The sequence below is a fragment of the Astyanax mexicanus genome, chromosome 6, assembly GCF_023375975.1.
Source record: "Astyanax mexicanus isolate ESR-SI-001 chromosome 6, AstMex3_surface, whole genome shotgun sequence".
Taxonomy (NCBI): domain Eukaryota; kingdom Metazoa; phylum Chordata; class Actinopteri; order Characiformes; family Acestrorhamphidae; genus Astyanax; species Astyanax mexicanus.
Window position 1 is genome coordinate 32,332,001 of NC_064413.1, and position 17,464 is coordinate 32,349,464.

The window sequence follows — 17,464 nt, forward strand, 5'->3', positions numbered from 1 at the left end:
CATTGTGGACATTTATGTGCTTTATTGATGATATTCTTGAGCACATAAACCAACCTATATGGCACACAAGCAAGAAAAAAATTCTAGCTTGCTACTGTTATTAAATAAAAAACACAACGATATAGTTAACGCCACTTAGTGTACAGTGATTACTCAGAGAATTACTCTTTAGAAATTAGATGAAAATGAAAATTTGAGATCTTATTGATCTGCTCTAGTAAGTAGCATTTAGTATTTGGAAACACCAAAAAAAGTAATGCAGTGTCTTTATACAAACAGTTAAATTCTAAACAAAAGAGTCTAAAGGGACAATATGTACTATTTGTGTATCGAAAGACACATGGGAACAGACGTGGAGGCTCTCCAAACACACAGGATTGGATAACACTTTACAGACTGTGGTAATTTGTTTTGCAGTGAAATGAATGTTGGCTACGTGGTTAATGTAGTCTCAGACAATAGAAAGCAAATTGGAACACACAGCAGCAACAGAATGTCAGACATAAGGTTCTAGTCTGAATTCAGTGAAATGACCCCATAATGATGGGTCCCGTGTACCAACTGAACTATTATGAGATTGTTTGGCAGAGCAACGTGCTGCAAAAACAAGTATAAATATACTGTTCTTCTGCAGATCAGATTTTTAGGTTTCTTTAAATTACTGTTTTCGTCTTTTAAGTGCACTTAAATATCTAAGTGTTTCAGAAAATGATTTTTTGCCGGTCTTGCTTCCTTTTTGGAAAACTTCTCTTGACATTACAAGAAATATTATTGTTTTTTTTAGAACTCACTTGACTGGTTTGTAATGCCTGCGGTGTCCTGAGTAGGTCAGACTGATACAGCATGCCACAGGTACGGTTCTGGAGTATTGCAGTGAATAGAGACGATACAGTTCTGAGGAGAGGAAAGGTATCACTTTCAGAATAGCTCAAATTCAAGCTTAACCCTTGAGTTGTCTTAAATGTAAAATGTGATTTTACAGCAGAAAAAAACACTTTAAACCACCTTCTTATCTGTCAACTTAGAAAAAGTGACTAAGAGGGCTTTAAAATGACTGTTGCAATGTTTGGAGACACGCCTTCCAATTTAAAAAAATTCATTTAGCTATTTTAGCTGCTATGTCGCACCCATTTCTGGCACTAATGTGTAAAATATACACAAAGGTTTTCTTCTTTCTGTAGAAAAATATGACCAATAGACCGACAGAAAAGGACCCTGTTGAATAACAATGTAAATGTGATTCTTTTGGAACCAGGCCTAATGCCAGGTGTGGTCTAGCATTGAGCTGTTTAGCAGTGGAACTGTGTTCTTTGGGACAATGATGCTCCATCCACCACTGACCTCACAGCAGTGCTCCTCTGGACGTTAGAGACAGTTACTTCAACAAAACCAGAATAAGCTCATTTCAATACCCTTGATTTAGGAAGAAGTGATGAACAAGCAGGTGTCCCAATACTTTTGTCCATGTAGTACAGACTGTCTTTGGGTCCGAATGTTAAGACTACACAAGTTTTATGCAACAGTTTGGAAAGCACCAGAAGCAAAAGATGAAAACATATATCCAACAGAATACAAAAAGTATATTAAATAGAAAAAAATAGCAAAATAAGATATTTCTGTGAACTGAACATCTATATCTAAAAGTATTTTATGTTTTATTATGTTGTTAACTAGCCTATTATTTATTTATAATTAGGCTGTCATAATTTTGAAGCAATAAACTCTTATCCGACAGTGATTTTAATGAATAGCTCCATTGATGAGATGTTGACCTTGGCCGTGACCCGTTCCTTATCATTGCGAATGCTTTGTTTCTGCGAGTTGCGAAACACATTAGTCTCAAGTGGCTTTCACTTATGCCTCATACAATAAGAAATAATGGTAGCATTTAGTTCTGTATGTGTCAGGGGAGTGAGTTTCATGTCTATAAATTAACTGGGCTTTATTTTTGGCCCATAGATTGAGGCAGCCTAGTTGAGGGGTGAGAGGGCAGCAGCTGCTGTGGCTGAGAGCCTGGAGAGCACTTGGCCGCGGTATTCCCTGGTGTCAGGCTTTACATTAGATAAGCTCTAAATATACTCCTCCAGTTATGAGGCTTACAGGGATCAGAGAGCTTGAAAATGCTGCTATTACAACCTCTGTTATTGTCACAGACACAATTAACAGTAGTGTGCACGTTTTTTTAATCAGGTCTTTCAGAGGTTTTCAGTTCGGACATGTGTAAAGCACGTCCAAACAAATGTCCCACAGTTTTATTTCTAATATATTTAACTGCCAACTTTGCTCATACACAGATATGCCAAATAGGGCTGAGTATCTTTTTAAACATTTCGATACAGATACCGATACTGATACCAATACCCAAACAATTTTTTTCGATACCTTTTTCTAAATTTCAACCAAAAAGTACAAAAAGCGATAATTATTCTCACACAACAAATTTATTTAACAGCCGACATGAGTAATCTCATTCTCATTCTGTCACCATGAGTGGCTATCATATTTTGGACCTTGTTGGATCAAACAATATTTAAGAACAAAAACAACATAATTAAACTGCAAATATTTTCTCTATGCATATTACTAGATGCATTTTGGTTTCTGGTCTTTTTTTTTTGGGTGGATTTGGTCTTTTCTTAGAAATATCAGCATTAGATTGGCAAGACTAAAATAATAAATTATATTTACCTATAAATCGAATATATTTAATATTTGTAATTTTATATTTATATATGATTAAAAAAAAGTAATAAAAATCATGAATCATTTTTTTAAATGCTGGTATTTTACTGTATTAGTGTAAGGGGCTAGTAATGTTTTTTTTTGTAATATAATATCTTAGGGTGGAGAGAGAGAGAGAGAGAGAGAGAGAAAGACAGCATGAGTAAGAGAGAGAGAGTGAGACAGTGAAGGTGAGACAGAGCAAAAGTCAAAGGATTCACAGAATTCAAGCAAGGCCTAATGGTTGGAACTTTCCATTTCTGAAGTGTGGGCATTTAACATTCCTTGAGCCACAGTGTTACGCGTGTGCTGGGAATACATCATAAAAGACATTACCACTCACACTGGACAGTGCAGTGTGTGGCAATGTTCATGATCTGCGGTATCTGGCTAAAATGTTCCATTTAAACAGAAAAGCGACTCGGCTGAAATCACATCCACATTCAATGAAGGAAACCCCACACACACATCCAGCATGTCAGTGCAGCATTCTTTAACAAAAGTCGTGGGACATGATACTAGTATCAGGTATTAGAAGATATTAGGACCTAATATAATTTTGAGATAAATTTAAATGGAGAATCTGTCCAGCAGACATGTTTTTAGCAGACAAAAATATTTGGTTCTACAGTATTCTACAAGTGAGTGCTCTTTTCTTTTAAACAATGGTGTTTTATCCTCATTTTGAATGTTTAGTGAACCCTGCCAGCTCAGCACATGCATTTTTTTACTTTTATTGACAGTTGATATGTGAGTAATTCTGCATCATTTCTATTGGTCCATTCATCACTAATTTATTTTGAAAAGACAGTCTGTATTCTTCAACCACTCAGGCTGGTATTTCCTGGAAAAATACAACACATAGTTAATCAAATCAGTCAAATTAGGTGAGCTGCTGTAACAATGGACAAATCCAAATTATTGATTCATGTTGGTCTTCTGGTCCACATACACTATATTTCCAAATATTTGTGGATACCTTTTCTCTGATATTTAAAGTTGCATCCATTGCTGACACATATGTACAAATGAACACATACTCCCAATAGAAAATCATTCCAATAAAATAGGGCTGTTCAGAGCAAATAAACATGAACTTACTGACACCATGCTTAATGCCAGGCTAGGGCTGGAGGGATATAAGCCCTCCAGTACTGAGCTGTGGAGCAGTAGCACTGTGTTTCTTGGAATGATGCTGGAATACTCCATCCAATACTTTTCAAGTAAGCTGGGGAATTGTGGATTTAGTGGATCTAGTAGAAAATCTTCTTTACATAGTAAAAAAAAAAACTTGATTTTTAAAACCCCAAAGTCCCAATAATTTTTTTCTATAATTTAAGTAACTTGACTTAAAGGTTTACTGAAAACAAAACACTTATAATTTTTAATTTAACTTATAAATATAAATGTATTCATATAATTAAAACCATGTTTAAACATGTTTTTGTTTTTTAAACATGTTTATAAGAACATGTTTTTGGTCTTATAATTGAGCCCTTCCAACACATAATCATATGTTGACCATATTCTTTCTAAATAATCTGCATCTGTATTTGTTTTTAAATTTGGAAATTAGTGTGGCTTAAACCTGTTTATTTAAAAATATTTCCTTTAAAAATCCCTTATTTTGTTTGTGATTTCAGAATTATTTAATAGATAAGAAAACATTTCAATAATAATGTAATTATAATTTAGTTATTAGTACTCTTGTAGTAATTTTAGTACTTAAATTAGACTTTAATGTTTTGGAGATTCCTAGCAGAAACATGAATACCTGAAATCAGCACATACGCTGTGTGGGTTTTATGGCACCACTGGGAACACATGTAAATACATGTGTAAAACATGTTTAGAGCCCAGAAATGCCCAGCAAAGGCTACTACAGCAACTTTAACAACTATATATGAATGTCAAAAGTTCCAGATGAATGAGAGAAAAAAAAAAATATATATATATATATATATATTTTTTTTTTTTCTCATTCATCTGGAACTTTTGACACATAGATAGAATAACTGAACAATTCACATTATTCTTGTGTGAGAACATTTGTATTTAAAAACTGTTTAGTTGGCACAGCGTCATGTACTTTTAAGCCAATGTGAGTGAATACTTTACACAAGAACACAAACCTGTTCCTCCACCTTTCCACGTCTGTAGAGTACAGACACGGATGCCATGATATTAATCAGCAAGTTATTATCTGAATGTAGTGATGTGTGTGTGTGTTTGTGCGTGTGAATATCAGTACAAGACATGCATCGAAATGGCTCCATCACATTGCTCTAATTTGTTATGTTTATGATGTATTCAGACACTCTGAATATAAGCAGGAACAACAGGTGTAACTGGGCCAAATTGTGTCTTTTCAACATAGTGAAACTAAATCAGCCGCTGTTCTCAGAGGAATGTTGCAATATGAGAATGGATAGGCGTTGTCATGATCATTCAATACAGGCTATAAAAATAAAAGCTCATTGCATTACTGCAGACGTACAGTCTGAGCCATAAGTATTTGGACAAAGATCCACATTTTTACATTTGTTTTTTATTTTGCCTTTGTACACAATTCCAGTGGATTTAAACTGAAGCAATCTATTGTTTCTCATGGCAAATTAAGAAGGCAAGGACTGGGGTTGATTCCAAATCTTCAATTTATATTTGGTAGCCATTCAATCACCTTATCTCAACCCAACCGAACACACGTTTCACATTCTGAAGACAAGAATGAAAGAAAAAGACCAACAAACACACAGCAACTAAAGACAAAAAAGACAGTGAAGGCCTGGCAATGCAATAAAGGAGGAAACTCATTATATTGTGATATTTAAAAGACTTATAAACACCTTTTATTTATAATCCTGTAAGATTGTGTCCATGTCCAAATACTTATGGATATGATTGTACATTTACTGTGTTGTTTATGGTTTGCCTTTTTTTCTAAAGAAAATATAATATGTGAAATGTTTTTTGGGTTAATACATTTAACAGTAAATTTGACATTTCATTAACTACATATAAAACATAAGATGAAGAGTAAAGGGTTTCTTTATTATTTGCATTAACATTAAATATAGTAGCTCTTACCTTACACCACTGCATTACAGTGTGTGCTACCATCTGGACAGCATCCAAATAGGAAAGGCCACACAGCAGGAAACCCAGGAATTATGCACCATGGATACCAGAGAGTAAACCAATAGAACTGCCTGTTTTAAATCTTTTACACTACCTCTGTCAACAAAACATGAAGCCTAATTTCAATGATTTATTAAGAACTAAATTATTCAGGAAATAAATGCCTTTCACAAGGAGCTGTTTAATAATTTCGCAGCTGTGGAGAAATTACCAGTGTGGTCATTTTTAAGCATTATTGCTTTACTTTGAAAGTAACCTCTGACACAAAACATGTCTTGGGCAATCTGCTGCAGGAATAATTAGGAATAAAATGATTTACATTAGATTTTTTACTGATGCCCCCCTTTTAAAATGTCCAAAGAAAACCACTTTTGATAACTGACAGAACCTATAAGGATTGGGTTACAGTGTACAGGGTTATAGGGTTACAATTGGCCAAGGCCTGTAAACATATTCAATCTTTCTTTACTGTCTTCTGTAATTTTGGAAATACAGTGCTGTGAAAAAGAGTTTCTTCTACATTTTAATAGTTGTAACACATAATTGTGCTGTATCTTTAAACCAAATTCATAATTGAATTCAAAGACATCAGTCATTTATTTACTTAAAATCTGGTCTGATGTATAAAAACATTAATTGCCTCACACAGGTGACTAACTGCTAATCCAGAAAGAACTATAGAAAAGCATCTAAAGAACTGCAAGCCCTAATTTTCCCTTAAATGAGGTCACTCTTTATTAATTCACTATTACAAAGAGACTGGGCACCACTCCACTGGGGTCCACTGGAGAGAAAAATATTGTCATATTTGTCAGCACATATTTTGATAACCCACCCAAGCAATTTGAAACATATAGTGTAAAGTTAATACAGTATTCCACGCTATGAACCTCATACTAGCAGTCAAACATGGTGGTGGTAGTATGAAGATTTGCTGATACTTTGCTGCCTTAGAACATTGGCAGCTTTCCTTAATTGCCACAAAAATATATTCAGAATATCCTACAAGAATATGTCTGGCAATCAGTTATACATACATACATATATACATACATACATTCATACATAACTGGGATATGTAGCAAGACAATGATTCCAAGCAAAGGAACAACTTGACCTAAACCCTATTTAAATACTGTGGCAGGTCCTTAAACAAGCAATTCTAACATAAAAGGTATTTAATGTGTTCAACTAAAAAACGCAGAGTTGACTATAAGTGTTCCACAGTGACTAAAAACTAAAAAAAAACTTTTTTACTACTCATAATGTTACAACCAGGTTTTGGCTTGTGTTCACCTTCTTTTGCAGTATATCAAGAGAAGGTGTATATCTTGCGGTAAGATCTAAAAGCATTCACTGTGATAAATGTGCAAAAGTATTCATAGGAGCAAGGAAAGAAGGTTTCAACTAGTTTGGTAAAAGAAGAAATCATGAGGGAAAAATACTTTTCACAGTACTGCAACTCACGGTTTAAATTCCACATATCGGTAATATAAATATTCAGTTCTGAGTCAAGTAATATTTTTTACTTGACTCATCTTTCTAACCCAAACAAGATTAAGAAATATTTATTTTTAAGTGCAGTAGAAAATAGTAATCCACCAGTCATAACAGAAAAATACTGGTGTAAAACACAACAATGCAAATAGCAGAACTCCATAACATTCTGACTTTGGAGCATAGATTTGGTGGCAGATTTTAACAGCCCTGAGCTGTGCTCCATGCCAGAGCTCAGAAAGTGTCACACTGGTTTGCGGGCCACGTGAGAGAGAGCTGCAGGTTGGAGAAACAGATGGAGTCCTGCTGCAGTAGGTGTTTTTAATTAAAGTTTGTTTTGGTGATCATATGATTTTTACGAGGTGACATCACTCTGTAGGAGTTAAGGGGAAACACATGTCTCTGCTGCACGGAATTATGGGACTGACCTGGTGGGCCGACTACAGAGCACACAGAGTACATAATCCATCTATGTGGGATGTGTGGTCTTTAAACACGGGTGAATGCTTGTGTGGCTCTTCTCCATTCAGAGTCCAGAGCTCACCACGGATATGTTTGTTGGGTCAGACGCACCGGAGGGACTCTTTCATTTTGTCAGCCGTGGCATTCAGCTGGGTAACTGCAGTTCAGCAACATATTCATTAGAGATTTCCCTCTGGGCCTCCAGCAGTATTACAACTGTCATACTGGAGGAGCGGGTGGTGCTGATTTCCACCGCTATGAGCTTTAGGATCTAAACTAAGAAAGATGTGGCATGCGTGTGTGACCTGTGTGTGAGTGAAAGATGATGTCACAGTGAGTGATGGAGTGCATTTAGAAAATGCCAGTGCTGCAGGAAATGGTGAATATGGCAAGTCCTCGTGCGGTGGGCTGAGGAGCTGAGGTCTGTTGGGCTGGTGATGCTGCGAGCCCAGAATAGTTCACCACTGAAACATTTGATCTGTAATTTAACCCTTACTCTGAATATCAAGATTCCATAATAGTTCTTGGCTTGGACGGATGTGTCTAGTGAAAAATGAATGACTTGCAGATATTCATATTCATGTTTGTTACAATGATATAAAGAGAAAATTAAAAAGTAAAAGTAAATATAATATAGACTTAAACACAATGAATATATAAAACAATAGAATGTCTAACTTGAGTGACCATGTTTGTTTGGCTAAGGATTTCAACTAGCAGCTAGCAGATTAGCTAATAACATAGATGAAATAAATATAATATAGCATATATCGTTGCTGTCCAATGAAAAACACATATCTTCATTTTTGTCGATTTTTAGTTCACTACATAATTTGAACAGACAAACTGTCCCTTACACTGTGCCAACATTTCTTGATGAACAGACCAATAGAAACTCTTCAAAATGACCTGAAATAAATTTTTTACATTGACTTCCATTGAAAGTTTACAAGTTTTTTTTTCTCTCCTGTAAAGTTGATGTTTTGGAGATAAGTGTTTTTTATTGGACAGCAACGATTTAGCAGTTTAACAACACTTGAAAAAAATATATTCTTAATTTGCTAAGCAAAAAAATATTCATAACAAATAAAGACCTTTTTGGTAGAACAGAACTACAATTGTAGTCGGCTAACATCAGCTATTCCTATCAGACATACTGAACATCAACAGCTCAGAAAAAAATTTTGCCAATGTTTTGTGAGCAATAAGTATCTATATTTCATAAAAGTTTAATTTCTGATTTCAGTCACATACTTCTGCACCATATTAAGCTGTTATTTACACTGACCTGTTTTCTCAGGTGTTTTTTTGGACACTGATTGGCTGGGGTATTACTGGGTGTCAAAACATATCCCAGCTGTTTGTTTAAGTTTAGTTAAGGTAGTTTGCTTCTGTACTTCAGCACAACTGTAGCTGAGGCTAACTTTGCTAGCAAACACTAGAAATGAACGCATTACATATTAGAATTGCTCACTATTTTAAAAGAGATAAGAAAACATTGTACATGGTTTGTGTGACACTCTGTTTGTTACATCTGTTATCTACAAAACTTTCATTAAAAAACTTGATTACAAAAAAAGAATTGCTCACTCTTACAGAAACAGTGCACTATATGGTGTGCAAGCCATTTTTGTACATTTTGTACATTCCCTGTATAGTTCACTATCAAACACCTATAATGCATTCAAAATGTAGTGTACAGACAATGTACTCTATTATGCAAGTATACCATAATGCAGTGGAGTGGTGTTATGTGAGACGTCCTGAGAGCAGCACAAACGTTAACGTTTTTTTGTTTGTTCGTTCCCTAGTCAGTTCACTATATAGCAAATACTAGCAAGTACTATATATAGTAAATAGTGAGTGAGTTAATGAGTAACCCATTCTAAAAAAAGCTCTCACAAAAAACACACAACAGACACTGGTCTTGGGTCTTCAGTAAGGAAATGCTGAATTCTGGCGTGATAATACTGATTGTGAACTATAAGCATTAACAAAACTTTACAGTGGATCTCGAGACAGTCATTCAGTAGATGACATGAAGATTTATTCATTTCTATAGTCCACAGTCAGTCAAGCTGCACCCCAAACCACATTGCTCAAGTGTGTGCAACCTCAGTGAAGACCTGGTGCAACATTAGACTTGTGGCTCCAGAAAAAAGGTAATGAATCTTTAACTGCATCTGTGGTAAGTGGAAAATTTGAGAGTTCTCTTGGGTCTCTAAAGTTTTAGTAGTAAGCAGAAGAGGCTATATTTTAAAACGTTTAAAAAGTTACATTTTACATGTAATAGTTCAAACTGTACTACTGTATGTACTTACTATGTTTAATGTATTAAAGCAAATATAGAGTATTGTACACTGACATGCCAAAAGTCACTGGACATAAAATAGCATCATGTCCCATCACTTTTGCCATTTCCCATGGAAGCTAAAGTACACTGCATTGAACTGTAGGATATCCATGTGTGCCTCCTGCACTGAATTCAGCTGTAATATCTGCCAGAGTCACTTGTCTTTTCGCATAGACAAATCTAGCCAGATATCACAGGTCATGCATATTTCACTAATATCTTCTATGCCGTATTCCCAGTGCACATGTGACCTTGTGAATCAAGTAATGGAAAATACCCCTACAACTTTGGAAATGGAATGTGCCATATATATGGCACCCACTATCAGGCCTCACTCAAACTCTGATAATTCATGTTGCCTTGCCATGAGCACACTGGTCAGTGTTCAGCCTCAGTTACCAGATAACACCTCACAATTTACTCAGGTGTGAGTGTCCCCAAGCCATTCCTTGAAGTAACACTTCATAATCAATTTACTGTATAGTAGGGGTGTGCCATATCGTATCGTACGCAATAATATCGCCAACATTTTTCAATATTGTGAACAATATTATATCCTGAAATATCGTTCCATATCACCCACCTTTTATAATCACATTAGGGTACTACTTTTTCGCTGTTTTTAGCAAAAGAAACATTCATGCTGTTCTTATTTCCCATTATATACAGTATCTAATAGAGACAGATTATATATGTCCAGTATCTATTTTTTTTTATTAAATCCTTAATATATAGAGATGACATGACATGACATTCTGGATCATTGATTTCTGTTACAAATCTGATAACATTCTTGTATTTTTTTTATATATCAGTTAGAGGTGTGCCATATCATATCGTTTGCAATAGTACAGTTCAATTTTCATTTCATTAATTCAGTGTTTTGTCATATTGCCAAGAGTATCGTTATTGTGAAAATACCATGAAATATTGTGATATTATTTTAGGGCCATATCGCCCTCCCCTATTGTACATACTGCTTTCACATGACTTTTAACATATCAGTATATATTTAAAAAAAAGGGTGTCCTATCTATAAATGTGCAAATTCAATCTGTAAAAACAGAAAGTACAGATCAATTACTTTTTTATACATGATGTATGTATTTAATTAAGTCTAATATATAGAGAAAAGAAAAAGAATAACAATAGAATATTGAGGGGCAATTGAAGTTGGCTGGACTTCAGTTGTGCACCATATGAGGAAGAGAAAGAAAAAAGGAGTCTAAAATTAAGAATGAGAGCTGGCAGAGGGGGACACAATAAGTGAAGGAGTGTGAGAGAGTGAGGGATGGGCAGTCTCTCCCCCTCCCATGCTCCTTTCCCAGAGGGGAACCGGAGCGCCGCATTCCACGCATTACAGCCCGCTGACAAACAATCCCAACTTTATCCCCAGCACGTGGACCTGCTGAATGGGGGCAGTGTCTGGGCTGCAGGCTGGAGTTTACCCAGCGAGGGGGGCAGAGCCACTGCCCGCCCGCCCAAGCCCCAATGCCCCATTGAGCTTCCGCACTCCCAAACCAAACACATGCCTGTGTTAGGTGGCCCAGTAGGCCCGAGCTGCACAGAGAACACTCTGGCTGCAGATGGGCCGTCAGGGGCCAAGGGCAAACATCCAGTGAAGTGTAGCAAGTGAAGAGCGGGGAGGAAGAGGCTACTGATATAAGCTAGTGCTGATTACACAGAGAGATCTTTCACTACTAAATCAATGTTGCAAAAGTAGTTATCTGAATGATACCATGAAGAATGACTGTTGGTTCGCAAAAATGAAGTAATCTTTAAAAGAATTTTGCAAGTGAGATGCCTGAGAGAAACTGTTGACTTCCACTTACTGTAAATGTTTTTTTTTATCAAATGTGCTCTGCCAACAAATATCCATATACCAACCATGGAAATCAGTCATTCTTTCTTTTTTGTATTAAAAAACATAAATGTATTTAATTTAGGCTCATTCAGGACAGAAGCTAAAATTAAGTAACTTGTAAAAGTAAAGAAAATAACTTGGAAGAAGTTATAACCTGCACTTGAATCCAAAAGGGATTTATAAACAGTATACAGTATATTATCAAACACTCGTCACAAACATGAATGTTATGGCCATATTGGGCTTTCTTTTTCTAGGGTAGAATGAATATACAATATGCAGCTATACTAGGAAAAAATATATATAAACTGCACATACAGTGTCATAAACATACAAACAGATAAATAAGTATGTGCTTTTGGAAGGTCAAAAATGTCGGTACCACTTTAAAATAAGACTAACTTTATAAAGGGTTTATAAATAGTTTACTAATGGTTACTAATTAGGTTGTAAATGCCTAAAAAAACATTAATAATCAGTTATAACACATATATAACACACCTAGAAAGGTACGTAGACTTGTTGTTTGCCAAATAGTGAACCCACAGCCACATAACTGATTATTAATGATTTTTAAGGCATTTTCATTTAGAAGTCCATTTAGAAGTCATATATAAACGTAGTCTTATTTTAAAGTGGTACCAATATGCCTTTAATTTCACCAAGGTCAAGGATTTTTAACTTTCTGTTGGTGATTATGAAACGTTTTTCTTCAGCACTTTTGGATTGAGTACTACAAAGAACAAAAGTAATAAGAAGCAGATCTAAAAAATCAGAACTCTTTTTATTTTAGCTTTAAAACATAAGGTATTGAAGTTATTCAGAGATGTAGCCAAGGGCTGGATAAAAAAAACCCAATCTGTCACCCTCATCTGAGATGGAATCGCTTTGGATGGTTGTTAAGCAACCGAATAACCACTAAGACACAGGCCTGCTATTAACTCGAAGCTTCTGGAACACCAGTGTCACTATCTGCACTCATGCAAGTTTTATATCACTGAGAGGCTACCATCCAAAATTGACACCTTCAAGCTTGACTAAAGTTTGCAGTTGACCACACGGAAAAAGAAAAAGCCATCTGCACGGGCGTTTTATGATCAGGGGAAACACAGATGTTTGAAAGATAGAGGGTGAGACATTTAACCACAAAGAGAAAAAAATGTATGAACTGTTAAACATGGTGGTGGTTGTAACATGGAATGGAATTATAAAACAGAAGATTACTTCAGAATTCGTAATCATAAGCTAGTAAACACACATCAGAGATGGTTGTGTAATAGTGTAGATAAAGCAGGCAAACATTAAAACCTAGCAAAGTCTTGACCTCAAATATATGGATTTGCCAGTCAGGTCTGTGCTTGATAGTCAGTTCATTTAACTGAACTCTACCAATTCTGACAAGTTTTTGACAGGAATTTTGCCAGAAGCTTGTAGAAGGCTAGCGAAATCTATTCCTTGCTAAAGGATTATTAACCACATATTAGGTATGCCTTGACTTTGTATGAATAGATTAGATCCTGTGTTGGTTTCAGACCCAAGAACTTATTGAAAGTCCAATACTGCCATGACTTTCAGGTCCATGCGAACTTCCAGGAACAACTGTAATCAGGGGCGGACTGGCCCTGGACTTATTCCCAAAAAAGGCCCACCAACTGTGGTGCTTGGTGTTTGCATTTTATAGAAAAAAAAAACTAAATCAATAAAATCTGTAACTGAGTTGGGCAACAATCATTACACTGATCAAACATTCTGAATGTTGGCTATTTAAGGTGGCTTCAACTAAAGCTGTGGGACTAAAAACTTCTTTAAAAGTTCACTGCCACTGCCTATCACTGTCCAGGGAATTAAGGTTTCCGGGGGTATTCAAAATCTCAAAAAGGTCAACTACCATGAGTTCAGCGAATAACAGTAGTTAATTTGAGAAATTATCTGAGAAAAACACATACATGGTCGTTCTGGATGGGAATTAAATCACAGAGAACCCCTCCTATAAAAGAGAAAGTTACCACAGGACACCCTGAAAAACAAATCCCATCCAGATAGGACCAAAGCTTTAGTGCATAAGTTGCTCACAAGCTGCAGCACTACCTGGAAGTAAAACAACTAATTTGCAGTTTTATATTGAAGTTTTCATATTTAAGTGACAAACCCTATGCAGCTGCCCATGTTTATACATATGCGACTGCAACTGCAGTTTAAACCGTGAAGGCAGGAAAGTGTTGGCGGCTCAGCAGACCAATCACAGCTGCTGCTGTTTGTGTCGCATAGTTACATTACTTATCCCCTCCTTTTAGAGAATATCACTGTTAAAAATCTAAATCTAGTAAAAGAAACCCTCTAAAAAGAAATTCCTCATGGAATTGGAACTTTTACCAGTAACATCTGATTCTTGCGTTGGAGGAAATAGTTACTTCCAGCTGTGGTGTGAAATGTTGAAGCACAGGGGTGTACAGCATGATTATAAAACACTGGTAATGGTCGTGAAGATGACTCTTCCGCTGCAGACGTGGCATACGTTTATGCTGATGAAGTTTAGGAGAAAACAGAGAGCTCTCTCAGTCTCTCTGTATTTACAGTATCTAAGGAGCCACCCATCCTTCACCCCCCCCCCCCCCCCCCCATCCTGGCCAAGGCCAGATGAAAGCTGTGGGCTGTTCTCCTCAAGGCCAGATGTTCAGGTGGGGCTCTTGGCCTCAGAGGTGCTCTGCTGGTTGTCGTCTCTTCCCACACATGTGCTTCTTGTGTGAAGTCTGCGGCAGGAATCAGCTTATGATGTTATCACAGCTTGTTGGCCGGTTGAAAGCGGAGGCCTGCGAGGGGATTGCAGTGTTATCTAGATTGCCGTGAGCTCAGACATGGGCTTTTCCCAGAGAAGGGAGCGGACATCATGGCCCAACTGACAGAGCATCCCACTGTCTGTGAGAACACTGTGCCATTGTCTGGACTCTACTCCTCGCCGTCTCCAACGCCAAGGACTTTATGGGTTCTGTGGAGGCGAAAGTTTTTTCCTCGCTGAGAAACAAAATAAACACAACCCCAGGAACACACTCACAAAGCTCAGCTTCTATAAATAACCTCCCTGTAAGCCATATAAAATCGTTTCAAAGAACACAATGCTTCAGTAACATCCGCCCTGTTTTGCAATTAAAACATTTTTATGGGAACGTTAAGTCTTACATGAAGGCTCAAATCGAATGTGGGTGACAGTTATCCATATCCAAATATGACTTTATCCTTTAATCTTCCAACACATTATTCTTCACTTCTTTTATTTGTTTGCTTCCATGTTATTTAACGATTTTCAAAATTGGCATGTTTGTTTCTTTCCTTATAGGCTTTGAGAATCTGTCTGCAACATGTTTCTTCCTCCAGTTCTAAAAAATCTTTTGTTTTGCTCTCCTCTTGTTTTTCATAGTTTTTCAGTAACAAAATTAAAATCCCTCTTTTGTTGGTCTCTGTGTGATGATATTATGCAAAACTCACTTTTTGCATGCTATTGTGTTTCCACTTGGATCTCATTTGCCTCTATATACAGTCCAAGCACAAAAAAAACATCCACCGTGATCTGTGAATCAGTTAAAAGAGTCGATGTGATGTCAGGAATCAAATGCTTCTATTAGTCATTTAAAATGGCTCTGTTATTGTTATAGGTCACAGTAAGAAAACCGGCACTACTCCTCACTCGTCAAACCCCAACAGAGCCTCACCCACTAGATCAGTTGAAAAAAAAACACAATTTCTGTCATGTTGAAAACCTCAGACAGTACACAGAGGAATATGTCAGCAGACTTCGTCTGACTGAGGGATCTGTGGCAAATTAAGGTAGGTCTGTTGCAAGTCAGGGGATAAGGGAGAGGTAAGTACATTCAAATAATGAGTTTTGTGCTTCTATTGTGGTTAGCTTATTCACGTTTTTCCATTTCCACTAACGTGTGGTAAACATACAATCTAATTTAGCTAATTTTACATGTTGACCCATATTAGCTGACCCCACCTTGACAAAATTATGTAACTTAACTACACATGGAACATGAATTAGCTTATCGTAACTATAATACACTGTTTGTAGACAAAATGCCTTGAAAGAAATAACAGTCGAGATCATTAGTAGAGTACAATAATCGAAATCGAACTGAGTTCCCAGAGTGGCACATTGGTTCATTACTCCACGTTCTCACAGATATCTGCAGGTTAGAGTCCCAGTTAGTCCCCATAATAGACCACCCTTTCCCCGTCACTCAAATCATACTATTCTGGCATTAGCAGTTTAAAACAAAATTGGAAAGTAGGTCTGATTAATAATAAATAAATATTACTTTTTAATAACAGACAACTATTTTGTAAATGCTTTTGCTTCATTTACCAGAACATCTGTTTGTTTGTTTTAATAACAAAACCAGACAGTCAGTTGGAATTCCTCTTGCTAATTTATTGTTACTGATCAGTCATGCAGTATATAAACCACAACAATTTTAAGGCAAGACAGGTTGCACAAGCTGTTGTAGCAATCTGACGACTTTGAAAGTGATGTAGTGTGTTAAGATTAAGATTAAGTTAATGTCATGAAATGAAGGAAAAACTTTGTTTGTAAAATGTAAGTTCAGGCTTCCAGTATATTTTAAATTTGATCTAAATATAATATGTGCTTATCTATAAGTGTCACATAATATCTCCCTCCTATGCTATGCTTTACTTTGTTTTTAGACAAAATCAGCTGTTGATTTTCCACTGTCCAAGTTTCTCTTTTTCTCAAAGTCTATTTCTCTATGTCACATATTGAGAACAGATTAATTAAAATGATTCATCACTATTCTTAGACATTCTCTTCCAGCTGAAATATATCTGTCAAATTCCAAACACAGAAACAGATGGAACTGATTTAATCTGTAACTTAAACACTCTAACCGTCTTCATATCAGGTTTCCTACACCAGTAAAAAGAAGGATCTTCGAGGATTCTTCAGAAAAGTCAATGATTATATATAAACTGTATGACATGAGAACATCTTGTGTGTTAAATAAACCTTTTGAAAATGGTTCCAGACAGCACTGAAATGATTTCATCATTGTTCTCAGTGAAAGAATTCTGCTGAAAGTTTGCTATATCAAAGATCTTCTGTTATTACTGCTGAAACCACTTAATGCGTAATAGGGACTGGCTGTAGTGTGCTTTAGTGGAGATATATTCAGCAAGTCTAGTGAGAATTAAACAAGCAATTCTGTTTTTCTGCTTTAAAGCGAGAGATGAGGATGATCAGTTTTTGCCGGGTCTGTCTGTCACAGTTTAGCCCGTGTCTGTCTCGTTGTGTCTCCCTCTCCTGGTCTATTGTGCTCCTGCCCCTCTGTTTACCTGTCATGTGTTCCCTGCCATGTGCTTGTGTTGTGTTTTTGTACCTGTTTCCGCCCTAGCCCCGCCCTAGTCCCGCCCTA